A 27,920-nucleotide genomic window follows, 5' to 3' on the forward strand; every position below is an offset into this window, starting at 1 on the left:
GGGCCAAAGAGAACCAAATATATAACCCTGGATCTGTTTCTGAGGGCATGTGGCAGGAGATTATCCTGACCATTCATGAATTCACTCTGGGCATTTGGGACTACCTAGAGCATTTCAATGTCTTGTTGTTTCCCACATGCCAGTCACCGGGTAGAATGCTATATTTATAAGGATTATCTGTTTAATCCTCACAACCTCCTGTACACTAGGTATTATTATTATTAGCTTTACATTGTGGATTAATCAACTGATTAATCAATTTATTTTCAGTTTTGTACATAAATTGCTCAAAGTCACACCATCATTAGTAAAGATTAAATATAGAATCTTGAAAGATTGGCACTAGAACCATAGTAACAGCATTATCTTATACAGAGCATTAGGCTAAAATTCAACAGAGCTGGATTCTAGTTAATAATTAATAATGACTGTATATCCAGCTTCATAATCCAGCAAGGTAGGTGTTATCATCCCCTTTTTAATAGTAAGGGTATCATGGATTAGAGGGTTTAAATTAATTGTACAAGGGCACATAGCTTTGGATTTGAACCCAAGTGTATATGACTCCAAAGTTAATTATTATAATCACTTGGAAATGCTCTTCCCAGTAGCTCTGGTCTGGATTCAGATGAATGGTCTATAACATTGGACTCTGAGGTCCCAGCACTGTCATCTGTAAAATGGCAGAATTGGACTAGATGCCATCAAGGATTACTCTGCTTTATGATCTGCGATCTAAGAGCATCCCAAGCCCTCACTGATTTCTTCCTCTGTTACCTATCCTCTCTGCTTTGGGTTGGGTTTACTCTTTTGATCAAAGAGAAATATGAAGAAAAGGATGACCTGGATTGGTAATATGCAAGGTGATTATGGGGAAGAGGGCCAAGGGCTGGCTCTCAGCCAACTGGAAATTAAAAAAGGAATTAAGGTGGTAACAAACCTGAAGCCAAGCTCCATATAGCCAAAGTATTGGAGGAGAACACTGGGGAAATGATTAGGGAGTTTCAAGGTCACTCCGAGACCCTGTGAGAATCGTGAGGGAATAAAGAGGATGCTAGCAATGAGTGCACGTGGCAGGTGTGGTGGTGTATGGATAGGGCTGAGAATGGAAGTCAGTGAAGAAAAACCAGGACTTAGAGGATAGTCTGTTGAGACAACATTGTGTTGAGAATAAAGGTAGAGAAAAGCAGGTCAGTTGGGTGACACCCGATCAAGGCAGCTTGTCTAAAATGGAAAGATCACATGCCATCTGGGGACATTTCCTAGGAAATGTGTTTGTAGAAAATCCAAGCTTTAGTAGATAAATTGCTAGGAAAGTTTTCAGAAGAAGAGATGCAGGTCATGTTTATGGGGCTAATTATATCATACGTAGTTGAGACTTTGAGGTATACAGTTAGCAATTTGCCTTCTTAGAGTTTTTATGTCACAGACACAAAAGCATAAGAGAAGAGAAAGGGTGAAGTTTTAAGAGAGTGAAGGAAAAAGGCATAATTGACACATGATAAAGAAAAAAAGTAGGAAAATAGAAGCCTTTGTTGTGCAATCGATGTGCAATTCAACTGAAATAGATCATTAGGAAGGAAGGCCCCATTCCCAAGTCTCTCAGGCCTCCCTACAATTGCTTAACTCTCTCTGTCTGAAATACAAAGTTATAATGAGAACAAGTTGTCAGAGACCCAGAAACATTCTTGTATTGGAATGCTTTTTTTGCATTATAAATGTGATGAGAGTCAGTTCTTTTTAGAAGGATAAACCTAGTCACATTTTCCCAACTGGGGCCTGATAATTAGAGATATCCATTTCATTATCCTTCTGTCTCCTTTTCTCCATATCAAGTAAGGCTCATTTAAGGAAAGCATGCTTAACATAGGTTAGAGAGACCGATTACAAACCCACAGATGTAAGAAATAAAGATTTGAGACATTTTGACATGTAGATGAAGTGATAGGAAAACATCATTTTCATTTCTGGGGTCCCAAACACTGTGATGTGAAGTTCTGAAAATGTGACCTGTGACAATGACATAACCAGCTACACTTCTGTGTCAACACTAGGAGTCTATGAAGATGAAAACAGGAGGAAAGAAATTGTTTTAGGGTGAATGATGATATAATGTAACATAGTTCTCCAGAGGTGAATGCATTAATAATAAGGAAAAAAACTTGAGTCTTCACAGATGTTTAAGTGAAAAAGGAAAATATAGAGCCTTCCTTAAGCAAAGTAACACACATAACAGTGCCTGATACTCAGTAGATCTTCCTTTTTCTCCCTTTCACGACTCCTAACTAGTGAACTTGGGAACAGAGAGACTGTGGGCTTAATTTTCCAACACTTTCCAACACGTAAACCAGGTTTACATGAGGATACTGCAGGGAAGAGAACTGGCGTCTATAGAAACAGGGCAAATCCTTTTAGGAATGGAGCGAGTAGGGATCCCTGGGTGGCGCAGCGGTTTGGCGCCTGCCTTTGGCCCAGGGCGCGATCCTGGAGATCCGGGATCGAATCCCACATCGGGCTCCTGGTGCATGGAGCCTGCTTCTCCCTCTGCCTGTGTCTCTGCCTCTCTCTCTCTCTCTCTCTCTGTGACTATCATAAATAAATAAAAATTAAAAAAAAAAAAAAAAAGGAATGGAGCGAGTAAATTAGATGCAATATTTATTGCAACATTTATGCAATATTTATTTTGTTCCAGGGGCTTTAGTATGTATTAGTGATTTCATTTTATGCTCACAACAGTCCAGTCTTAATCTTGAAAATGAGGAACCAGAAAATCAAAAGTGTAAAAATATGCCCAACATCACCTAGCTGCTATTAAGGCAAAATTGGGGATTGTCTCTAACCCTAATTGCATGATTTCTCAAACTACCCAACCTTGGCAATCATCATGAAAGCCATTAAAGGGCAACTGTGATGCAAGAGGTAGATGGTGCAGAAAGATCACCTGGGTGATGTGCTTCAGGGATGATGTAGAGACCTCTCTTGCTTCCACCTTTACATGCAGTTAAATAAAACAATACTAATCTTTCTTCATGCAGAGATAATACAAGTTATTTGAGCCAAGGGACAAGTAAAATAAGAAAATAAAAGTCACTCAAATTCTGACACCCAGAGGTAAGCAGGATTAACATTTTTATCACATCTCGTGAATTTTTTTCTGTACTTATGCATTTATTAGTACTGTGTTTATACAAATATATATTCTACAAAAAATGATCAAAATGTACATACTTGATTTGCAAACTGATTTTCACTCAAATAGATGGCATGTGAAAGAAGCTTTTCTACCTTAAAATTATTAAGACTGGATATTAGAACAATATTTTGACAAATCCATTCATATGAATGGAAGTGTTACAATATTTATTAGAGTTTTTGAGAGTGCCAGAGAAGTAAAACTAATCAGTATTAATGCTATTTATGTCGACTAAAATAATATTTATTCTGTGAAGCATAATAGCTTCATCTCATACAGATTTGATGTCCATTTAATAATTAATTAATATTAATATCAGAGTGCTGACAAGGCTAGGTACACAAAGTCTAACTGTATTTCCTTTGTAACTGGAGTTATTATATTCCTTCAATCAAAGACAAAATCACCAGAGTAACTTCTTTTTTGATAGTATAAGACCTTAAATTATGTTATCACATCAGTCTGGCTGAAAGAAAAAATATTTGGAGACCACTAAGGGACATATTATTCATCTTCTCTAGGGTATTCTGAGTTCTATCCTTGGATCAAATAAGGTGTTTGGACTATCACATATATTTCTTTTTAAAAAAATTTTATTTATTTATTCATGAGAGACACACTGAGAGAGAGGCAGAGACACAGACAGAGGGAGAAGCAGGCTCCATGCAGGGAGCCCGACATTGGACTCGATCCCGGGTCTCCAGGATCAAACCCTGGCTTGAAGGTGGCGCTAAACTACTGAGCCACCTGGGCTGCCCCCTGTCGCATATATTTCTATCTTGAAACCCTGTACTGACAGTAATGAGGATCCTTATAAGAAACATATGTGAAATATGTTCCTATGTTTGCTATAGAAATGCTATTGAGGACAGTGTCTATCATACCACTTGATGATCCCTACTACTAAACTCCTTCAGAGAATTTGTTTTACATTTCAGTGCCAGGAAATAATGTCTGACTGAGAGTCTGATATATAATTCTTCCTTCATCATAGTTATGGCAGTTTTAATGACTGTGAGTCCTAACCTTTTCATCACCAACCAGGAAGCATAGAGCCAAATTTCATGCCAAATCATATAAATTATGTTAAAGGCGTAACCATGTTGGCATTTCCTTTTTCATAGCATGGTTTTCTATCTCCAGTTTATTATCCTCATTATTATATTTGTATATAAAGGACATTATTTTCTCTCTTAGGAAGCTGAAGCAAATATCTTTATGTTAAAGGAACGTAATATTATAAATATTGTGCTTTACCATCTTACTAATTTATTTTGTTCATTTTATTTTGCTGTGTGTGTCATCTCATGCGATTTTTCTCCTCTTGATCCTTGAAATTTACAAAGTGCATCAGGATGTAGCTGACTGTGACTCCCTTTTCAATGATCCTATCTTGCTGTTGGTGAATTCTTGACCTGAAGAGTAAAATCTCTCTTCAGCTCAGAGAAATTTTCTTCTTTTGTTTCTTTGAGGATTGTTTCCCCTTCGTCTGATCTATCCTCCCATGGAGTTAACTTTTTCTTGGAATTAAAACACTTGTAGGGTGGCCAACTCATCCTGGTTAAACCTGGGACTTTGCCAGGTTTAGTGCAAACCAGGACGGTTGGTTACCCTACACTTAGCTAAGCTATTGTGTCCCTGAAGACAGTGGTTTTTTATAGTGACAGGGGAGCTTTTCATTTTTAATTTTGAATCCGTTGTAGACTGCTTTTTTTGAAAATACAATAAAAATAAATACAACAGAAGTTAAATTAAAAAAAGACGTACAAAACACCAGTCCAATTTAAAAAGTTATTTTTAGATGCAAAAGACAATCACCCTGTCAAAATGTTCCAGAAGTTTTAAATACTTTCTTTCTGTTTCTGTAGGTAGCTTGTAAGATCTGGTGTCACCTTGCGGACCACACTTTGAGTAGCCCTGCTCTAGGATTTCTCTAATCTGCTCCGATAATCCCTTCCATCTCCTCCACTCCACATTCTGTTCTCTCCAGCCTGTACTAAATGCCTCTTTTGTGTTCAAATACCCCCTTACATTAAGCTGTGCGCTTCTTAAGGGAGACAGTTGGAATCTTATTTATCTTTCTATGCCCAGCATCCACCACGCTCCCTGACAAAAGTTTGCTAGGCTGCTATATTCATTCTTTATTGAGAGTGGGAGAAATTGACAAAGTTTTAGTTATGATTTTTTGGGAGAAGGATCAGATTGTGGGGGGCTTTCCTTCCTTTTTGTACTTTTCAGTATTTCCTAAATTTTTTCAAACACACATGTAATACTTTTTAAATGGGAACCTTTAAGCATTATTTTAACAATGGATATTATGGAATAAGTGATATCCACCTCGTGGTTTGCGGTCAGTAAAAAGTCCCCTTTCACAGTGTAGTTGAATTGTAGGACAGAGGCCAACTTGTGGAAGAAAGAAAAAAACAATGCTAAATAATCCCTGTCTTCGCTGAGAAACAGGATCCTATTCTCATGCTATTTGGATTTGGAAAATCATCAAGCGGTTGGAATGACTAATTGGAGGCTACAGTCCAGAAAATATTGTACAAATTTTCCCTTAAAAATGGAAGATAGAAAGTGTTTCCTTTTCACACTGTGTCCCTTTTCAAGTGGCCTGTGCTGTTATGAAGTTCGATAACCACTTCATTTGCATGATTCAGATGCTAGAGTCACTGGATGTAATCATTTAAACTATGAGTGATGGGGCCCCGACTTCCCTAACTAGACAATAGTGCTATTTGAACTGGCAGTTAATCAGTTTAAAAGTGACTTATCGGTAACGTACAATATGACTAATTTAGCAGCTAAGCAGTTTCATTGTGATCTTGGTGTCAGTGGAATTCCTGTCACCTATCCAACAGTTAAGTCATATTGCATAATTGTTGGGTGACATCACTGGGCTGCAAGATCATTGGCTGAAGAAATGAAAAAAAAGTTTCCTGGAGTGTCAGCCTTTCCGGCATCTGAGCGAATGACTTGTACTGTGACTGCAGTGCAGTCGGAGAGCAAAGTAAAAATGCGGGTTGAAGTGGCTGGCTTTTGGTGTGTCATTGAAAATCACAGTCTGTAGATTCGCCAACACGCCTAATGATGAGGTCTCTTCCCTTTATGTGGGACTTCACGATGCCAGTCATTAAGGTATGGGGTGAGGGAGCAGAGACAATGGCACTCTCTTGTAATGAGGGCATTTCATTTTTCTGAGAACTTTACAGTCTTCTCTTTGGAGAGAACAGTTTTGAAAATGCAGCTCACCATCTGCTATACACATAGACCCTGAAAAGATGGTCAGCTGGGACCCAGTTGAAAACCTTTTATGGTTAAAAACCTGGCTTATTTCCAAGGGAACTGGTAGTTCAGGTTAATTACCACAGAATACATAAACTTTAAGTTTATTTAATTGTACAAAATGTCAAGCTTTACCACAACCCACAGAAATGCACAAAAACTGGAGCTATGGGTGATTGGAATTTATAGGACTAATGACTAATATTTATTGTTTACTGTGCATCAGCTTCATACATATGAATTTATTTCATCTTTATGAAGAAGATACTATTATCCCCAATTTACAGATGAGAGAATGGAGACTCTGGGATCATACAACTGGTAAAGAGTAGAACAAGGATCGGAAGCCAGCTAGTTCAGCACTAGAGCACACAGTCTTAACCTTTGCCCTCCACTGCATCTTTTTAAATCAAAACAACAACAGCAACTACTACTGCTGCTGCTGCTGCTGCTGCTGCTGCGGCTGCTACTACTACTACTTCCACCTACTGAATACCTTTCATGTGACAGGCACTGTACTGTAACCATTGTATCCTCTCATCAGCTCTGTGAGATACTGGCTGCACTATTATCCCCATTGATAGATTCGGAAAGTGAATCACAGAAAGTAAGTTATACAGAGAGTAGGTAATTAAAAAAGGATTCAAACCCAGACAATCCAGATCCAGACTCCATGCTTTTAACCACCATGCAAGACAAGACTGCTTTTCATAGTTACTATTTATCATCTACTGATATGTAATCTTTATAATAATCCTGTGATACCTGTGATCCACAAAAATATCTGCACTATAGGAATTATTAACCCCAATTTATAGATGAGAAAACTGAGGCTACAGGCCATTAGGTAACCTGCCAGCTTCTAGGTAGCAAGCAGAGCCAGAAGTCTTCCATTGGACTCCACCCTCCCACACTGCAATTCTGATGCAGGGCGACCAATAGTATGTCAGGTAAAGGGCTGGGATCTCAGGAGTCACTGAGTGTGAGGAATAGTATCTTGGTCTGGGCATCCCCAAAGGATGGAACCTGCTAAAGAGATGCCAGAAAGGTCCTGAGAGTCAGCAGTGCTCTGATGAAGAGGCTTCCTTCTTTGATGCACTCTCTCCATTTGTGGATCCTGGGTGATCTCCTGAATGTGGTCAGACTCCCCTCTCTCCCTTAAATTCCTTTTCTGTTTGCCTTCTTGATATTTCCAAAACTGCACTTCCCTGCCCTCCTTTGGTTAGTACAGAAACTCGCACATGCTCAGTTCTCTTGCCTTGTAAGGGTTTCCTCCCCACCCCCAAGCCTCCTCTCCTTTCGTAGCACATATTCAGTTCTGTGGAATGTGGCCACCCATAAGCATGACACACATTTTCAGAAGGCTTTAGAAATGAATGTGATCAGCAAACTTAATTTTGTTAAAGGGGAAAGGCATCAACAAGGCACATGTGTAACCCATTACTTTTACAGTATCAATGTCCTGCCTTCAAGGGTGTAATAATTTAAAAAACCTGAAATCACAACAAAAAGCCAACAGAAACTAAAAAACAAACAAAAGATTGAAAAGGAGTTTGAGTATTGCAAAAGTATTTACCTTCAAGTTTTCAAAAGTAAAGAGTTCTTCTTAAATGTTATTCTAGTAAAGGATATCCAATGTATCTATTTGTTCATTTAAAGACTATTTATTATGGAAAAAAAGAATATTTTATTTTGGGGAAGTAGAGATTAAAATATGTATGACACATCCTGCATATACCTAAATGCTTAAAGAACAGACTCAAAGGCTAAGAGTGAAACAAATTGTAGGATAGGGTTGGTCCAATTAGGAAGTGAACTCCCTGGAGGGAATGATCAGGGAAACTTCTTGTAGGAGCAGATTCTTGGCTGGAACTAGAAGAACTAGTAGAATTAGAATAGGTTGATATAAAAGTGAAGGGAAGGACAGTCCATACAGGGAACTAGTCATACAGAAAGACAACATGAAGGTATAAGGCTGTGAATCCTTCTCAGAAGTACACAGCTAGTAAGTAATATGAGAATCTTCAATAAAAATTTGCAGAAATGGCCAGTTATTTGTTCTGCTTTTATACCAAAGATTAGGACGTAATGGAAAAGTGTGTCTCATACCAAAATTAGGAAAGGGAAAATCTTAACATTTTGATGTCTGTGAGCTGGCCATCCCTTGCACATATGAATCTCTCTTTAATGAAAATAGGAGAAGACTCAGCATTCTTTTTTTTTTTATTATTAAAGATTTTATTTATTTATTCATGAGAGACACAGAAAGAGAGGCAGAGACACAGGCAGAGGGAGAAGCAGGCTCCATGCAGGGAGCCCAGTGTGGGACTCGATCCCGGGACCCCAGGGTCACGCCCTGAGCCAAAGGGAGTCTCTCAACTACTGAGCCACCCAGGGATCCCAAGACTCAGCATTCTAAACAGCTCAACACCATCCAGAAGGTGTGCTCATCTAAAACTCTTCAGTGGACAGGGAGTCTACTATTGGGTCATCTGACCTTTGTAGTGACCTCAGGTCAATCGCTCTGCCTTTCCTGATCTGAGTCCATATTCCTGAAAAATGATAATAAGATCCTTCAATTAGGAGAGTGGGTGAATAATGCATTGGGAACCTCTCTCAAGTGCTTTTTGTGGTCCTGGTCAGTGTCTTGGGAGACTATTATAGTTGAGACTGCCTTAAGATACGTAAGTTCGTTTTGGTTGTTTAATCAGTAAGTGCTTTGGGATATGGTCCAGAGGTGGTTCATTCATTCATTCATTCATTCATCCATTTAGACATTGAATAAGTGCCTACTATGTTTTTCAACCCCTAAGATGGCTCCCAATGATTCCTGCCTCCTGGTATGCGTGCTCTGTATGGTGCTCTTCCACCTTACCAGGGTAGCTTTGTGTGCTGATATGTAACTTCTGAGATAGTTTATTGAAAAAAAATTGTGGCTTCTGCCTTCCTTTCTCTCTTGGATCACTTGTTCTGGAAGAAGCCAGCTGCCATGTCATGAGGACAGTCAGTGACCTATGAAGAGTCCCATGCGGTGAAACTGAGGCCTTCTGTCAACAGATGGACAAGAACTGAGGCCTTTTGTCAAGAGTTATGTGAATAAGCCATCCCCGAAGCAGATCCAACAGCCCTAGTCAAGTCTTTGGATGATTGCCGCCCTGCCTAACACCTTGATTTGGGCCTTAGGAGAACCTGAGACAGAATCCATCCTTCTACACTGCTCTTGGACTTACATATTTATTGCTTTAAGTGGCTTTAATTTTGTTTTTTTCACATTGCAATAAATAATATGTCTACCATTGGTTTGTTACTATGACGATGCTGAGAATGAACAGAGCTTGATTTGACTCTCTAGAAGCTAACAGTACCCAGAAAAGCAACAACAACAGATATACAAGCACCTATGTACAACAGAGTACAACAGATCCTACAAGGGAGATCCCTTACAAAATGCCATAGAGGCAGGAGATAACAATTAACTGCATTTGGAGAGAAAAGGGTCCCTAAAAAGACAGAAAAACAGATATTTGGAAGCTAATCTCCAAGAAAAATCAGAACTTTCCCAGTGAAGAAGAGGGAATAGCAAATGCAAAGATCCAGAAGTGAGAAACCATTGCATATCTTCTGAGAATGTGTTCTCTTAGCTATGGCCAAGGATTCCTGTGAGGATGCCTTGCTAGGAAAGATGGATTTCTTTTAAGATATGAGAAGCCCTTGATAGGGTTTAAGTAGGAGATTGACATGACCATATACCGTCTAGCTGTTTTAGATGAACTGCTATTGCAGATATCACCAGAAAGGCCTAGTCACTAGGACTTGAAGCAGGAAGAAATGGAAATCATACAGAAAACTGTTGCAGTTCTTCTCAGCAGCTACTCCTATTAGAGACTAGTGAACTTATTTTTTTTTCTCTAAGATTTTATTTATTTATTCCTGAGAAACACACAGAGAGAGGCAGAGACATAGGCAGAGGGAGAAGCAGGTTCCCCATGGGAAGCCTGATGTGGGACTCGATCCCAGGGACCCCGAGATAACGACCGGAGTTGAAGGTAGATGCTCAACCACTGAGCCACCCAGGTGTCCCTGAGACTAGTGAGCTTCTGATGTGACTATATCACTCATATCTTTTTATTGATCCTTTAATTAAGATACATATTTTTACAATAATTTTTATTTTTTGTTTTCATTGATTTACTAAAGGTTTACAAAACTAGAACAAGGAATTCCTATATACTGTTCACCCAGATTCCTCAAATGTTAACATCTTATATAACCACAGTACAATTATGAAAATGAGGACATCAACATAGCACTTTAAACTAGCCTACTATACTTAATTCAAATTTTACCAATTTCTGATTAATATGCTTTTTTCTGGTCCAAGATCACATTTTGTTTTTATATCTCCTTAGTCTCCTTAATCTCTTTTAATCTGGAACAACTTCTCAACCCGTCTTTGTCTTTCATGACCTTGATACTACTGAAGAGTACTACCCAGTTATTTTGTAGAATGTTCGTCAACTTGGATTTAGCTTATCTGATATTTACCCATGATTAAATTTAAGTTATGCATTTTTTGGCAAGAATACCACAGAAATGATGTTACGTGTCCTCAGTGCATCATATTGGAAGTCACCTGATATGTCTCATTGTGATGTTAATTTTGATAATTTGGTCAAGGTCACGTTTGCTAAGTTTTTCCATGTAAAGTCATTATGATTCCCTTTGTAATTAGTAAATATCTTGTAAGAAGATACTTTGAGACTATGCATGTTTTCTGTTTTCTTTTTTTAAAGATTTTATTTATTCATGAGAGACACACACACACAGGGAGAGAGAGAGAGAGAGAGAGAGAGAGGCAGAGACACAGGCAGAGGGAGAAGTCGGCTCCATGCAGGGAGCCTGACGTGGGACTCGATCCCAAGACTCCAGGATCATGCCCTGGGCCAAAGGCAGGTGCTAAACCACAGAGCCACCCAGGGATTCCCCCTGTTTTGTTTTTTTAAATCAAACTTTTGCCCAAGAATTTTAATGCCCATTAATGCCTGAAAGAATGATTACTTTGGTGCTTGCCAGATGGTGACAGTCAAGAGATTTTGAATTGTGTTGTGTGGTCATTTTAAAACATGTACACAAGTTCTTTGATGCTCCATTTTTCAAGACACAAAGCCTAATTCTCCTCTCCTTTATTGTCTACATTTAGTGCCTCTCTTGTAAGGAACAGAATGTCAGAAGTGACTTCAAAGACCAGGTCGGAAAGGGCATTGTGATTGCCTCTTTGCTCCTCTCTTAGATCCCCCGCACGTAGAAGTTGGCCGCCATGCATGAAGACACTTGAGCACTCTATGGTGGCTGCATTAACTTGTAAGGTGTCTGAGTGAGCTACCATAGAAGTGAATCCTCTGGCCCCAGGGAAGCCTTCAGACTGCAGCCCTGGCAAATACCTTGACTGCATCCTCGTAAGAAATCCTGAGCCTGAACCACCCAGCTAAGGCACTCCTGGATTCCTGACCTACACTGATGAGTGTGAAAGGTAATATGTATTTGTTGTTTGAAGCCACTAATTTTTGGTATAATTTGCTCCACGGCAATAGGTAATGAATTCGTGCTGGTAAGTAGAAATTAAATCATGAGGAAAATGTTAAGGAAGAGCAAACAGTAGGAAAGAAAATGTACCCCAAAGAGGGGGGAGTAGGCATGCATATTAAAATGGTAATGAGATCCTGCTTCTTCCCGGATAAGCTAAAAGTCTGATAGTACCAGGTATAAAGAATTCTCAAACACTGCTGGTCAGATTGTAAATTGGTGGTCATTTCAGAAAGCAGTTTGACATTATCTAATAAAGGTGAAGATACACATACCACCAGGTAAGTTATCAGAATCCTACTCTGAGACACACACACACACACACACACACACACACACCAGAAATAGGTGCATTTGTATGTCAGGAGACACGTACATGAAATGTTCACAGCATTATTACTCATAATATCCCGAAACTGGAAACAACCCAAGTATCCATCAACGGGAGAACGTGTAAACAAATTGTGGGACATTCATTCACTAGAATACTGTATATAAATAAAAGTATATAAATACTGTATGTAATAAAATATTGCAGCTACAAGCAATAATGTGGATAAATCTTAAGAACGATGTTGAGAGGAAGAAATCCAGCATGAAGAAATATATGTTGTATGATTCCAATTGTGGAAAGTTTAAAAACTGACAAAATTAAAGTTTTGGTTTTTTTTTAGAGAGGCATACTTAGGTGATAAATCCATTAAGGAAAGCAAGAAAAGGGGCGCCTGGTTGATGTAGTTGGTTAGGCATCGGACTCTTGGTTTCAGCTCAGGTTGTGATCTCAGGGTCTCTGTCTGAGGCTGAGTCCCATCAGGCTCTGCATTCAATGCAGAGTCTCCTTAGGATTCTCTCTCTTCCTCTAACCCTCCTCCTGCCCCCCACTCTCACTTTCTCACAAATAAATAAATACATCTTAAAAAAAAAAGAGAGAGAAAAGAAAAGCAAGAAAAGTGAATGCCATAAAAGTGAGAATAATGGTTCTTTTAGGGAGGGTTGTAGGAATTGTGGTTGGACAGGGGCCATGGGTAGGGTCTTTTGGAGGTATTTACAATATATCATTTCTATTTGTTTTTCCTTTAAAAATTCTTCCTATTGTGGTTTAACTGAAATGCAATAAAATTATTGTAATATTTTATATATGTATAATATATACATATGCAATGTAAATATAAACTGTGTTTTAGTCACATAAATATTGACTTTATGATAATTCATTAAACTATTCATTTATATTCTATGCACTGTGTATGTTATATAGTTTAAAAAGTTAAGAATAGGGGAGTCTGGGTGGCTCGGTCGGTTCAGCTCAGGTCATGATCCCTGGTCATGGGATTGAGCCCCTTGTCAGGCTCCCGGTAGAGCCCTCTCCCTCTCCATCTGCCCCCAACTGGTGCTTGCTCTGTCTCTCTAGTGCCCTGTCTCCCAAATAAATAAATTAAATATTTTTTAAAAAGTTAAAAATAGGATTTGCATACAGTCAAGGCTCTTGGGAACAGACTGGATCAAAGGTGAACATGAATTAGCAGTTAGGGTTCTGGTTAAAAAAATTAACATATGTTGGGAAATAAGAATGAAGGAAGCACACAGTAGACAAGAAGCTCTCCTCCCAGCTCATATGGGAAAACATCACTGGGTGGACCAGTGATAGATGGTGACTGCCAAGGCAGGTCTTAAACCCGGGCAGTATGCTTCATGAGCTTCTTACCCTGAGAGCAGAAAGCAAATGGGCCCTAGGGAAGGTAGGCTTGACACTAGCAAGTTTAGGAAGAAGATGAAGCCTTCAACATCTTATCCCATCTGTGTCTCTGCTTTTGCTTCACTTCTCCAACACCTTCTTCGGATCATCAGCAGCCCGTGTATTTATCCCCCTTCCTTCCTGCCATACCCATATCCAAAGTCAAGGCAGGTCTAAAGGTCAGCTTTGTTGACACTTGGTCTAGTCAGTGGTATCACACTGGTGGAAGGTATTTGAACCCTAATCTTTATCTCTGATTATGAATGGAAGGTTTTGTGTCCTTTGGTGAAATTTTTGTCACTAGTGACTGGTTGTAGGGGGTGTGTTTTGGGTGAAGTAGACCTTCCTGCCCCAGACAGCACACTGTAAGATCTGGTAGTTACACCGTGGGGAGAAGGTGTCAGGTAACTTAAAAAAAAAATCACCCCAGGTGATTCATATATGACACCCTGTATCCTGTATGACAGTCTGCCTTCTTTCCACACCCCATCCCTCACTGAGAACCACCCATTTACAGGAAGACCATTCACTAAGAAGATATAATATCTATCTATCTATCTATCCATTCATTCACTCATTCATTCAACAACTATTTCTTGAACTCTAACTATGTGTCTGGCCCTGGGCTAGCACTGATTCAGGGTTCAACAAAAACAGGCACGGGCCCTGCCTTCTTAGAATGGTTTAGTACACAAATTAATGAAACCAAGCAGGTAAATGTAAAATCACCAGTCAGGTAAGTGTTACAAATCTGGGCTTATTCATCAAGAAGAGAGCTAAATGGAAGAGGAGCTTAATAATTAGGATATAAAAAAAAAATAACTAGGATATAAGATGAGGAAATTATATGGAGGAGAATGACTAGTTATTTTAAATTGAGAAAAGACATTAAAAAGGAGGTTTGCTCTGTAACAACTAAAACTGATGAAGATCATTATTATTGATACTTAAGAATCCTGTTTATCTGCTCCAGTTATTCTCTCAAACTATCTTGAAAAATATTAGGCTGTAAAATTAATATCCCCCCCAAATCACAGGAAGTTTTCTGTAGCATAAAGAATTTAGCACCATAGCTATCATTATCAGAAAATTTGTCCTGTGCCAGGTACAGTATTATATATAAATATATATAAGGTATCTAAAATTATTATAAAGATATAAATATATTTATTATATATTGGTGATGATGTATATGTACATACATATATATCAATGGTTATATATATGATAGTGATTATATATCAGTATTAAATATATATCAGATATACATATTAGTAGAACCACACAGTACCCTATAGAAAAAAGAAATTAAGACTCAGGTTAAACAACCTGTTGAAGGTTACACAGCTAGTATATATATATTTTAATAACACTTTTTTGATACATAATTCACATAGCATAAAATTCATTCTTTTAAAGTGCACAATTGGGGATCCCTGGGTGGCGCAGCGGTTTGGCGCCTGCCTTTGGCCCAGGGCGCGATCCTGGAGACCCAGGATCGAATCCCACATCGGGCTCCCGCTGCATGGAGCCTGCTTCTCCCTCTGCCTGTGTCTCTGCCTCATTCTCTCTCTCTCTGTGACTATCACAAATAAATAAAAATTAAAAAAAAATAAATAAATAAAGTGCACAATTGGGGCAGCCTGGGTGGCTCAGCGGTTTAGCAACTGCCTTCAGCCCCGGGTGTGATCCTGGAGACCCGGAATCGAGTCCCACATTGGGCTCCCTGCATGGTGCCTGCTTCTCCCTCTGCCTGTGTCTCTGCCTCTCTCTCTCTCTCATGAATAAATAAATAAAATCTTTAAAAATATATTAAAAAAAATAAAGTGCACAATTGGATGGTTTCTAGTATGGTTCACAGAGTTATAAATTGCTGCTAATTTCTAGATCGTTTTCATCACCCTGAAAGAAAACTGTCTGGACTTAACTTTTCTCTCATCATTCCTCCTCCTCTTCCCAGCCCTAGTAATCACAGACTCTATTTTCTTTCTACATGGATTTGCCTATTCTGGATGTATCATATAAATGTAATCACAATATGAAGCCTTTTGTATTTGGCTTCTTAGAGTGATTCTTTTTTCTTTTTAAGGATTTTATTTTTAAATTACCTCTACGCCCAATGTGGGGCTTGAACCTACAACCCCAAAGAGTCCCGTGCTCTCTTGTCTGAGCCAACCAGGTGCCCCTAGGGTGATTTTAAAATAGCAATTCATGTTGTAGCATACATTAATTCTTCATTTCTTCTTATTTCCAAATGAGATTCCGTTACATGGGTGTATACCACATTTTACTCATCCATTTATCAATTGATGGACATTTGAGCTGTTCCCACCTTTTGGCTATCATGAAAATGCTGCTATGAACATGTGTGTACAAGTTTTGTGTGGACATAGGTTTTCATTTCTCTTGGGTATAATTTAGACATGGAATTTCTAGATCACATGGCAACTGTATCTCAACCTTTTGAGGAACTGCCAGGCTACCACTTTCCATTCCAATCAGTTGTGTATAAGGGTCCTAACTTCTCTGCACCCTCACGAGTACCTGTTATTTATTACCTGTCTTTCTGAAGATAGCTGTTCTAGTGGGTGTGAAATGGTATTTCACTGTGATTTTGGTTTGCATTTCCCTAAGGGCTAATGGTATCGAACATCTTTTTATGTGTTTATTGGCAGGAAACTATATATGATATGATTACTTTTTTAAAATGCAAGTTACCAACACTTACTAAAAGCATAAGAAGATTATGTACCAAACTGTTAGCAGTGAGTATGGCTGTTGAATAGAATCACCAGAGACGTTGACTTCTTAAATTTTACCTTCTGCATTATTAATTTTCATGGCAACAGGCATACATTCCTTTTATACTCAGAAAAACAAAGCACAGTTAATTAAGCAAACAAACAAAAACAACAGAGACAGACCATCTCTAACCCTGGAGGCTCAGAGCATTCCCCCAGACACTGCGTTGCCTCCTTCTTGTGTCCAAAAGTGCAGGAAAGCATGGAGGAAGGGTAGTTAAATGATTTCTGAGCCATGGTTGGGAATGCATGTCCTCAGTGGTGAATTTCCAAGGCTAGCCCATTCTGCTATGGGGTAGGTATAGGCTTCTGAGGCTATCTGGTAAACTCAACTACCAAATTCAATATTGATCCTAAGGATATATGTGTTCTATTGTCAGAATGCTCAGCTTTTGAAATGCATCCTTAAAATCAGTAGAGAACTACCTAGACAAGTAAATAAAATGAATAAATACAAGAAGTTTGAGTGTGAATGTGGCATGTTATGGCAATGTGTTCAGTATTTTTAATTCTCTTTCACCATGGAACGTTTCTTTGATTTCTCACTTGCTGTTTGTGTAGCTTATGAAGGCAATTATATTTCTATTTTAGTATTGTGAGAAACAAAGTTGATAACAGAATGCATAAACCTTCAGAATGTATAATACATTCTTGTTTTCAAACAGATCAATTTTTCAGAATATGGTGAAAATAAGCAGTTCTTTTGGGAATGGAATTTTTTTCACTCCCAGACAGTTATCCTGGAGTGAATATTTATGGTCTAAATAGAATCCCCCGAAAACAGAAATGTTGTCATATTCTTATTTGTATGTAACACTTATTTATTACAAATGGCAGGAAATGCTAATTTAAAACTAACTCTTAAAAATGAGTTCAGAGAAGCTTAGTTCAGAATTAATTTATAACTTGAACACTGGGAATATTTGGGTCAATTTATTATTCACTGAGATTGTTGAAAATTTATATGATGATTATTCTGATTCCATCTCTAGGCAGAAGGTTACTCTCAGTGGAAAAAACCCAACAACATCCAAGGTTATTGAAATGCTACGCATATAAGCATCCAAGCTCCATCAGCAATTTGCATATGTATGTGTTCCCACCCCCACACACAATTCTTAAAATTACCTGGAATATTAACAAATAATATCCTTCCGTTCCACGTTAGTAATAGAGAGAGATGGTCATTTGTGAGAGTCTGTGACCATCTTGCTAATGACTAGTTTTATATCCTGACTCTACCATTCTGAGCCCACAGTGGTTTGCCCACATTCAGACAGTGAGCTAGTGACAGGCTCTGTGGAGAACAGAGCACTTCTCTGTCCACAAAATTCCAGGCACTGGGATGAACACATATGCACTGTATACTTTGAGTATTTTTATATGACTCAGTATAAATGTATACATTCATAGCTTCATGAGCGCATGTCTGTAAATATGGGGGTCTCAATAGCTTCATGCATTTTCCTCACTAGCCAGTAAGTTCTCTGGTATATTTTATAAATCCTCTACTATTCCTGGATAGGAAGTACTAAATTTCTGAGGTTTTTTAAGAAATATCATGTTTCACTTAAACCATGTAGAAATTATCCCAGTATAAGTACTTTAAAAAATGTTTTTGATTAAAATTTTATTTAAAAATAATATAAGTTAATTCATGTTCATAGTGGAAACATATAAAATATAGGTAAGTAAAAAAAAAAAATCACACCTGATCCCACCACCTGGAGATAATAACAATCATAATAAATTCGATGTATAATTTTTTAGATTTTTTTCTATGTACCTTTATGCATGCGTATTCATAAAAATAGATTATCATACATATGTCTTAAAACTTCCAAACTCTGCTTTTAAAATTTAATATGCCATGCATACTTTTCCATTTCCAACATAACATTGAATGGCTGTGAGCCCAAGGGATTCCAGTTACATGGTACCGGGAATTCCTCATCCCAAAGAACTCAGCCCCCTCCAGGGCCTTATGGCCTAAGGGAGTGGGCTGCATCACTATGGAATCGAGGGGCAGCTATCTCAGGTGGCTGGATGTTCACATAAATGTGAGTGAGTGAGTGCATGTGGGTGTTACTTCACAGTGTAGAACTGGGGCAGAAGGAGGAGTAGACTACAGGCCAGGGGCCAGGGACCAAGAGCTAGGGTCTAAGATTGAATACCCCTACACTACCAATGAGAATTCTAAATTTAATCCTAGTTTCCAGATGGTTATGAAGCTATCTTTTTCAAGACAAAAAGAGTATATTTAATTGAATAGTTTGTTAGACTGCCTTTGAAACTTCAAAATATTTTGTATGCGAGTCTCCATTTATTTTCTAGGTGGGCCCCCAAAATGTGAGGAACAGGCTCACAGCATATATATTCTATGACTACTACTTTCTAGAAAATATATTTTGTTTTGTTTGTTTAATTTAATTTTAATTTTCCTTATGGATGAAAGGGAGTAGTATGTAAAAGGGCTCATTTATTTATTAGGTAAGATTTAGCGTAATGTATTTATTGAAGCTTTACCATACTTCACATTCCACCAGGTGTAGGGATAAGGATTAAAAATACACAGCCAGCCTGTTATGGAGTTCACGATATCCTACAGATCTCAGACATGTGAAATGATTACTACATGGGTGATAAGTAAATCAGTCAAGTGTAGACATGGGTACAGAAATCACAGAGAGAAAGGAGGGAAAATCTGTAGGTCAGGATCCTGAGATCAATTAATTAACCTGGTCAACTGTAACCTCACAGATATCTTAAAAAGGCTATAGAAACCATCCCATCCAAGATGAATTGTTGTGAACTTTCTCCTTTCTTTCTTTCTTTCTTTCTTTCTTTCTTTCTTTCTTTCTTTCTTTCTTTCTTTCTTTCTTTCTTTCTTTCTTTCTTTCTTTCTTTCTTTCTTTCTTCCTTCCTTCCTTCCTTCCTTCCTTCCTTCCTTCCTTCTTTCTTTCTTTCTTTCTTTCTTTCTTTCTTTCTTTCTTTCTTTCTTTCTTTCTTTCTTTCTTTCTTTCTTTCTTTCTTTCTTTCTTTCTTTCTTTCGATTTTATTTATTTATTCATGAGAGAGAGAGAGAGAGAGAGGCAGAGACACAGGCAGGGGGAGAAGCAGGCTCCATGCAGGGAGCCCGATGTGGGACTCAATCCCGGGACTCCAAGATCACTCTCCGGGCTGAAGGCAGTGCTAAACTGCTGAGCCACCTGGGCTGCCTTGTTGTAAACTTTCTAAGTGGTTTAAAGTTTTTGATAAATTTGGTAAACTGGTCACTTGACAAAGTAAGCATTCAGGAATTCACTTTCAGCAAATCACTTTTTAGCTAACTGGCTTGCTTCTTTGAGGGGAAGCTTCATTCAAGCGAGGGTATGATGCATGCACACACGTTTGAATGGGAAGGAATGTGGTGTCTTACTGAAGAAAAATATTCTGTGAAGAGAGAACAGCACATGTGTCATCTTGAAGGCATGAAATGGAATGACATGTTCTGAGACCAGTATTTAGAAGTGCTAGATTAAAAAGAGTGAGGTAGGGAAGCAAAAGGATTCAAAAGGCCCCGCCTTTCTCTGATCTGGAGGGTTTTGTGGCCCTGTGTCCCACAGAGTTTTATCCTATAGGAAATGGAAGCTGAGGTTGAAGAATTTGAAGTCAGGAAATGAGAACATCAGATTGCATTTTAGACAGATTTTTATGGCAATAGTACAGAGGAAGAATTGGAAGTGAGTAGTCCGGAAGGAGGGAGCCCCCTGCCAAGAAATCAGAATAACTCCAGGGTCATGATGAGAGCAAGTTCTGGATTCAGACTGCTGGGAATCACCACCTGTTTCTCCCACTTAGCACCTGTGTCTTTGGGCAAGTTCCTTAGCCTCTTTGTTGACCTGGTTTCCTCATCTGTAAAATGCAAATTATAATAGCTGTGAAGATTAAAGGCAACAATACCTATAAAGTGCTCAGGGCGGACACTGCCCTATGGAACACTCTCAATACCTGCTAAGTAGTAGTAGCAGTAGCAGTAATGGTAACAGTAAAAAATAATAATCTTTCAGTAGTTCAAAAGAGAGATAACAATGCTCAGAACTGGCGTATAGGCAGTGGAAATTGTGAGGAGGGGAAGGGGATGAGAAAGACAAGGAGTGGATTCGATAGGACTTGTAGTTGATTAGATTCAGAGGTGAGGAAGGAGATCTCTTGATCTCTAGCTTGAATGGCTGAGTGGAAGGTGTTGGCGCCAAAGAAGTTTGGGAAGACCGGAGTAAGGACAAGCTGGGTGATAGAAGATAACAAATTTTGTTTTGGAGATTCTGAGTTTTAGATACTCGTGGGTCCTAAAGGTGGAGATGTCCAGAAGGCAGAGAGATATGCAGGCTGGAGTTCAGGAAAGGGAAATAAAGGCCACATGAGCAGAGTGTCAGAATAACAGGCATATTGATTAGAAATAGCTGCCCTCATGTACAAACTTCTTTTCATCTATTTGGCCTTTGATGCATGACTTCTGTTAGTATCCAGAAGGGAGGGCACCTTAATAGCTACCTCAGATGCAACTTGCATCATTAAATATTTGCTGATCAACCCAACTGGGTAGGGTCTCTTTAGTCTGAGACCCTATGCGAAGGACTGAATGTTTATGTCCCTCCCCACCCACAAATTCACATATTGAAGTCTTAACCCCAAAGCGTGGTGGTATTTAGAGAAAGGTCTTGGAGAGATGATTACGATTAGACAAGGTCTTGAGGATGGGGCACTGTCCTGATAGGATTAACACCCTTATAAGAAGAGACACCAGAGAGTTTGCTGTCTCACTCTGCGTACACCAAGGAAAGGCCACACAGCTGTGAGCACACAGCAAGAAGGCAGCTGTCTACAAGCCGAGAAGAGAGCTCTCAGTAGAAACCGGTACTGCTGGATCTTGGTCTGGGACTTCTGGCTTCCAGAACTGTGAGAAATAGTTTTGTTGCGTAAGCTATGCTATCTATTTTGTTATAGCATCCTGAACTACCTAAAATACTCTTGTATGAAGAGTTTGCTGCATTTCTCCCATAGGTAGGCCCTCCTTTCACTCTAAAAATGCACATTTCCTCTTACTGCTTTGAGATGGAGGCATCTGGAGCCCAGGTCCTTCATACTTATGGTACGTTGCTCTGCAAGGCCCTGTTTTGCCCACAGGAGATGTTTAATAAACATTTGATGACCTGAGGTCAGCTTGGCATGACTCAAGACCATGCAACACTTTGTTTGAAGAGGGTCACAGAGAATGTGCTTAGTGCGGGATATGAGGCAGATTCATCGGGTAAATCAAGACTGGAATTTAGGTGGAAGCAGGATGGTCTCAATATGCATCGGGGAGATTACCAAGATTGCCAGGAAAAAAGGGTTTCCCAAAGATCAGTGGGGAGAGTGAAATGGCCAATGTGTCCACATGAGGCATATTTTTCATGAGCATTTGGTACTGTGCAAACCATTATGTAAGATGACATGGTGGCTTATCTATTTCAAATTGATTTGAAAAATCATTTAGTTTTTGAGTTAGGATTTTTCTAAAGCAAATGAATTTAAGGGTTAAAATCAACAATAGTTCAGGCCCTTAATAGTTTGATGCTCTTCTGTTTAAAGAACAATCAACCAACCAACCAACCAACCAATCCAACAGTGACAGTTTCCCTCCAACGAGATGAAACAAAACAAAACATATTTTTGTTTATTTTATTTCAAACTCTCATCAACATCACTGGGAATCATTTAAAGTTGACTGAGTGCTCTTAAGTGAAGTCTCAGGGGTGATGCTGTGAGTCTTTGTATTCTCTGGGGGATGCCAAGTGTGTGCTGGCAATCACGGTAAGAAATACAGGGAACTTGCCCCAAATGTGTCAAGACACTCCTCTGTGAGGATGAGAGAAGTGGAAAGATTTATTTTTTTCTTTAGAGCGTCTTCCATTACCATCTTGCTAATCTCTTAAGAGCTACTAGAAGCAGGGACTTTCTAGAAGCATCCTCTCTAAAGCCCAACAGTACAGAGGAGAAGAGTGGAGCATATTTGTGCTGACCTGTCCACCTAAGAGAAACCAGAGGCACATGGACCAATGGATGACACTTACAACCTGGAGCTTTGAGAACTTCTAGACTTGAACTCTCATACAAGGGCCACCAGCCACAAGTGGCTAAGGAACACTGGACACTTGGCTAGTCAAACTCAGGATATTCTTTGAGTATAAAACATATACCAGATTTCAATTCCTTAGTCTTCAAAAAAAAAGAACATAAAATGCTCATTAATACTTGCTTATATTTATGACAGGTTGAAATAACATTTTGAGGTATATTGAGCTAAATCAAATATATTATTAAAACTATTTTACCTGTTTATTTTTATTTATTTATTTATTTTTTAATTTGGCAACTAGAAAACTTAAAATCACATATGTGGGTAAAGTTATATTTCTGTTGGACATAGTCTAAGGTTTACACCATCAAGGGGCAGATATACATTCTGGCCTTGACAGGATATAGAGCTTACAAGAATTTGTCTCTTCTCACGTGAATCATGCCCAGCTGTGCATAAAAGCAGTTTTATTATTTGTGTAATAGCCCTATACACATTCAGAGAGTCTTTCATCTGAGGATCTCAAACGTTAATTAATTCTCATTGAACAGCCGAGGAAGACTGGTAGTCTTAGTTCTATTTTACAGATGAGAAAACCGAGGCATGGGGAAATTTAAACAATTTGCCCAGGGCTACCCAGGGTAGAATGGCAGAGCTCAGAATAGAAACTGTGAATCATTATAATTAATCACGCATCTAGCCAGCAAACAATATTTTTTCTTCCTGATTAGGTGAATTCCTTCAAGGTGGGGACCATGCTTTTAGCATGCTATTCCCAACTCATAAAATACCGAATCCTCAGTGAACATTACAGAACCGTAGGAGTCATTGCTTCCAGAATAACACATTTGGGCATAACGAATAGGTAACGTAGAAGAGGTAAGTAAATGGTCTTTTTCTTTCTGAGGAAGGAATCGTTATTATGCCTTCCTTTGGAAGCAGATAAACAAATCCTACCTTTGATTAGTTCACTTGTTTTTAAAACTAGTTTTGAGGTCTTATTTTGATATTTTGAAGAGACGACATTCTGAACAAAAAGCACGTTGGTCTAGATTTGGATTCCATCTGGTAGAGGAAGGAAGTGCCTTTAGAGCTGTGTGGTGTATCTAACCAACGTTCTTCCATCAACTTCTTACCTGTGATATAAGCTTCCTTTTTCAAGCTCAGGCATTACAGCTCTGGTGCATGAGTTCTCTCAAAAGAATACACATCTATCCAACTTATTTTGGAGAGAAGACCATCAGAAACAGACATCAGATTTCCCAAGCAAAAGCTACATGAAGCAAACCATTTCTTTTCCCCAATCTTCATGTTAATCTTCCTTATACAGCATAGGGGGGGAAAAGAAAAATCTACTACCAACTTGTGATTACACTCCCTTTGACTGAGGCAGATTTTCAGTGTTACTCTAATATTGGGCCAATAAAGTACATGAGTTAAGATAAAAGTGAAGTACGTGAGCTTAAGAGTAGATTTAGGGGAGCACCTGGCTGGCTCAGTTGGTAGAGTATGCAAGTTTTGATCTTGGGGTCGTGAGTTCAAGCCCCATGATGGATGTAGAGCTTACTTAAAAAAAATAAAGATTAAAAAAAAAAGTAAGTAAAATGTGTATATGGGTGGATTTAGGGAGTTCTAGAAACCATCCATCCATCTGTCCATTCATTTGACAATGCATATCCTCTTTTATGTATTCCAAAAATGTTTATTGTGACATGAGTGAAAGGTTACTATATACCTGAATTCTGCTTCTTATAAAAACAATATGGATAAAATGTACTATTTTTCAAGAATGGTTGAGGGATGATCATTTTTGCCAATGCATACATACGTGCACGAGGGAGTATGTCCACATGATGCCCTCTCTATCTTCATTGCCAGCAGCGTTAAACCTAGATCAGTGTGTCATCCTGTCCTTGTGACAGGAAGTATGACTGGAGTGCTGAAAGATTTTTAATTATACTCGCACTCAAATAATGATAGCCTACTTGTGGGCACACGTCTTAGAGGAGATTCATAGTCTGTGCTCTGTGCATCAGATTCCTTCATTTCCTTTGCCTTTTGCTTGAACCAGAAAAATGACTTAGAGAAATTCATGCACACTTCCCTGCCATCCCCACCCACGGTGGTGAGGCTGAGTCAGTAGGGGAAGAGTTTCAATATCTTTGGTGTCTTTGACACTCCAGGCTAAGAATGGGGGAGGGGGTGAGCGCGAGAGGAGGAGGAGGGTTGAAAACATTGGAGACTCCACCCTAGACAATCCCACACTTGACGTTTCTCATGCCTTCAAAGCTGATGAATTCCACTTTTGGAGGGTCAGGGTGAGGGGGAGGAGAAAGGGTGAAGTAGAGGAGATGGTATGTGCATGTTGGATCCTTTACAAAAATTTCCCCCAAATGGTCTTTGCATATCTTGGTCACCACTTCCCATCATTCAACTTGCCCAGATACAGACAGTCTCTGATTGCTACAAAGCATCCCACCACCAGAATCGTGCGACCCTGGTTCAAGCACATCTCTTTTGGTGGAGAAATAGGAGACTTTTTAGCAGTGGTCATTTATGAGTTCATGCCAATGAGAAAGCGCAGAGAGCTGCATCTTCCATACCTGGAGCAAAGAGGGAGTCATTGCACGGACTGATGCCTCACAAGCATCTAGTCTAGAAAAGGTCTGTGAAAACAGACTGTCTTCATTCATCCAGCAACTGGGCTAAATCTGTAGCAGCTAACCTAGCAGGGAGCACTATCTGAATGACAGTTGAACAGACAATGGAGAGAATTGTTTCCAACTTAGCTCTTTATTTGATAAAACTTTATGCATCCATTGCATAAAGAAATGATAAATGGAAGTAGTGAGAAAATAATCATACTTGAGTGGGGTTAATGAAATGATGCTATTTTGCAGCAGGGGTGGTGGGGAAGATGGGGGGAAATAATAGACTAATGGAATTTAAGGGTGTTCTAAATTCGGAAAACAAATGTTTCCCCCTTATTGATGAGCCCTCTAGGGACAATTCTTGGAACGTGGCCCACAAAAGTTCTGTCCGACAGCAGCCCCCTCTCCTTCCCAGCAGCAGCAAGGCATTGCTGGGGCAGGAGTGTGGCGCCTTCTGCCCAGGCTCTGATTCATGCCTGCAGAATAACAATCTGCTCTCGGAGCACCAGGCACAATGAAGGCCCTCTAAGCTGCCACTCAAGCGGGGCCTGCTAACACTCCCGGCCCTTGTTTCTGGCTCTTGGCATTGTTGGGGCAGGGGGTGTGGGGAGAGCTGCACACTTCCATGCTGGGAAAGGCAGGGCCCCTGGCGGGCCCAGCCGGTCATGGGATGGTCAGACAACAGCCGTGGCCAGACGAGCTAGCAGGGCTCTTACACCTCTGGGCAAACTTGCCAAACCTTCAGGAATTTGGAGATTATGGTTTCAGAGAGTCTGACCTCTGCAGCCTCATCCCCCAACTCCAAAACCAACACCCACCTGCCCCAAAAACCCCCAACTCATAAAAATTCTTTTGGCATGACAGACTGCTACAAAGTTTGATGATGGCACCAATGTCTTTCTAACACCCTTTAAATGACAGGGCTGACAAATTTCCAACAGCACTGGGGCAGCTCTCAAACTATATAATCTTGACCTGGGTTGGCTAGAAAGTGACGCTAGCGAAGATGACTGATGGGGGATTAGGATAAGCAGACAGATGACATGGTGAATTTTGGAAGTAGCAGGCTTATTGCTAATCTTTACACTGTAGGCAAAGGACGTGACATGCCAAAAACATCACACCCAGAATGTATTCATTATAGGAGGGAGCAAAACATGCGTAAACTCAGAGTGTAGTTGTGTATCGGAGGTAATCCTCAAAGCTTGTCTCCAAGCAAAGACTTGTGTTGGTTCCCAGCCAATCTGAAGGATGAAAGGGGCCATGAGACTATTTTAGGATACAAATAACTACCACTTTTTGAGCCCATGTTCCGGGGATTTTAAATATATTAGCTAATTTAGGCCTAATGGCAGCCTTGTGAGATAGAAACCATTGCTCCCAATTTATATACAACTGGGGATTGTGAGGCCTGCAACAGTTAGGAAAGTGCTGCCTGGCCCCGAAGCCAGTGCTCTTAGATTCACTGTATTAATATGCCTCTCTGGGGCTAAGAGGAGACACGAAGCTATGGCCATGAGACAAATATTTGTTTTGTTTCTGAAGAATTCCAGTTTTTCCTTCAGCCTAGCTTAGAGCTTCATCTCAGAGAAGTAATCAGCGTTGCTCTTTACAGGCAAGATGCAACAGATAATATCGAGAAAAGCAAGGGAGCATTTCCATTTCTGCTGAATGTGCCAAAACTGAACCAATAAAGTCTAGCCTTTGTGACAGTTCTTTGTCTCTTCCGAGGCTAAAAATGTCTGGACACACTGAGTCAGTTGGAGTGTCAGCACTCTCTTGACCTGGCACACAACTTAACATGAGTCACTAAAAGGATTCGAAACTCAGGGTCAGGAAAACACTGCTGTTAAGTTGGTACAGCCAAAAATATTCGGGCGTCAACCTTGTGCTCCTGGATGTACCTTATTCATTCATCTGCTTGTTTATTCATTCAATAAGTGTCTCTTCTACTCGCATAAATATAAAACACAGGGCAAAAAAGTTTAATAAATACAAAGCAAGTTTCACATCCCTGTCTTCCAGATTTTCTGTTTAAGGACCACCCCTCACACCAATTTTCTGGTAGATCCTTCTAGAGGTGTCCAAGGCATAAATGTACCTTTCACTTGCCTCTCATACCTGTTATTGAATCCTTGCTATAGCCTGGATATTGGTTCATATAAAGTGATGGCCAAGACCTGGTCCTAGCCCCTATGGTTGTGTAGGTACCTAAACCAATGGCCACCATACGATTGAGGAGTGCTGAGGTTTATGGGGATGGTAGTTGCCTGCGTAGATTAGGACTGAAATGCCAACGTGTCTGATCAGCTGTCACAGTTAATTGTTGTTACCAGTGTTTGCGAATTAGTTTAAGAGATTTTATTTATTTATTCATGAGACACACACAGAGAGAGAAGCAGAGACACAGGCAGAGGGAGAAGCAGGCTCCCTACAGGGAGCCTGATGTGGGACTTGATCCCAGGACCCCAGGATCACGACCTGAGCCAAAGGCAGACTCTCAAACACTGAGCCATCCAGGTGCCCCTGCAAATTTTATTTTATTTTAAAATTTATTTTATTTTAAATTTTA

The 27,920-nt window shown here is 39.5% G+C and overlaps 1 long non-coding RNA gene across 2 annotated transcripts in view; it reads left to right on the forward strand.

The window, feature by feature from the left end:
* Positions 1–6,027: 6,027 nt before the first annotated feature.
* Positions 6,028–27,920, forward strand: part of LOC140613842 (uncharacterized) — a 62,176-nt gene continuing 40,283 nt past the window's right edge. Inside the window, exons 1-2 of one of the 2 annotated variants that reach the window (XR_012014730.1) lie at positions 6,028–6,331; positions 11,769–12,008. This is a non-coding gene — a long non-coding RNA (uncharacterized lncRNA). The remainder of the gene's footprint in view (positions 6,332–11,768; positions 12,009–27,920) is intronic. The other variant, XR_012014731.1, reaches the window with a different exon arrangement.

This window comes from Canis lupus, chromosome 22 (assembly GCF_048164855.1).
Source record: "Canis lupus baileyi chromosome 22, mCanLup2.hap1, whole genome shotgun sequence".
NCBI lineage: Eukaryota > Metazoa > Chordata > Mammalia > Carnivora > Canidae > Canis > Canis lupus.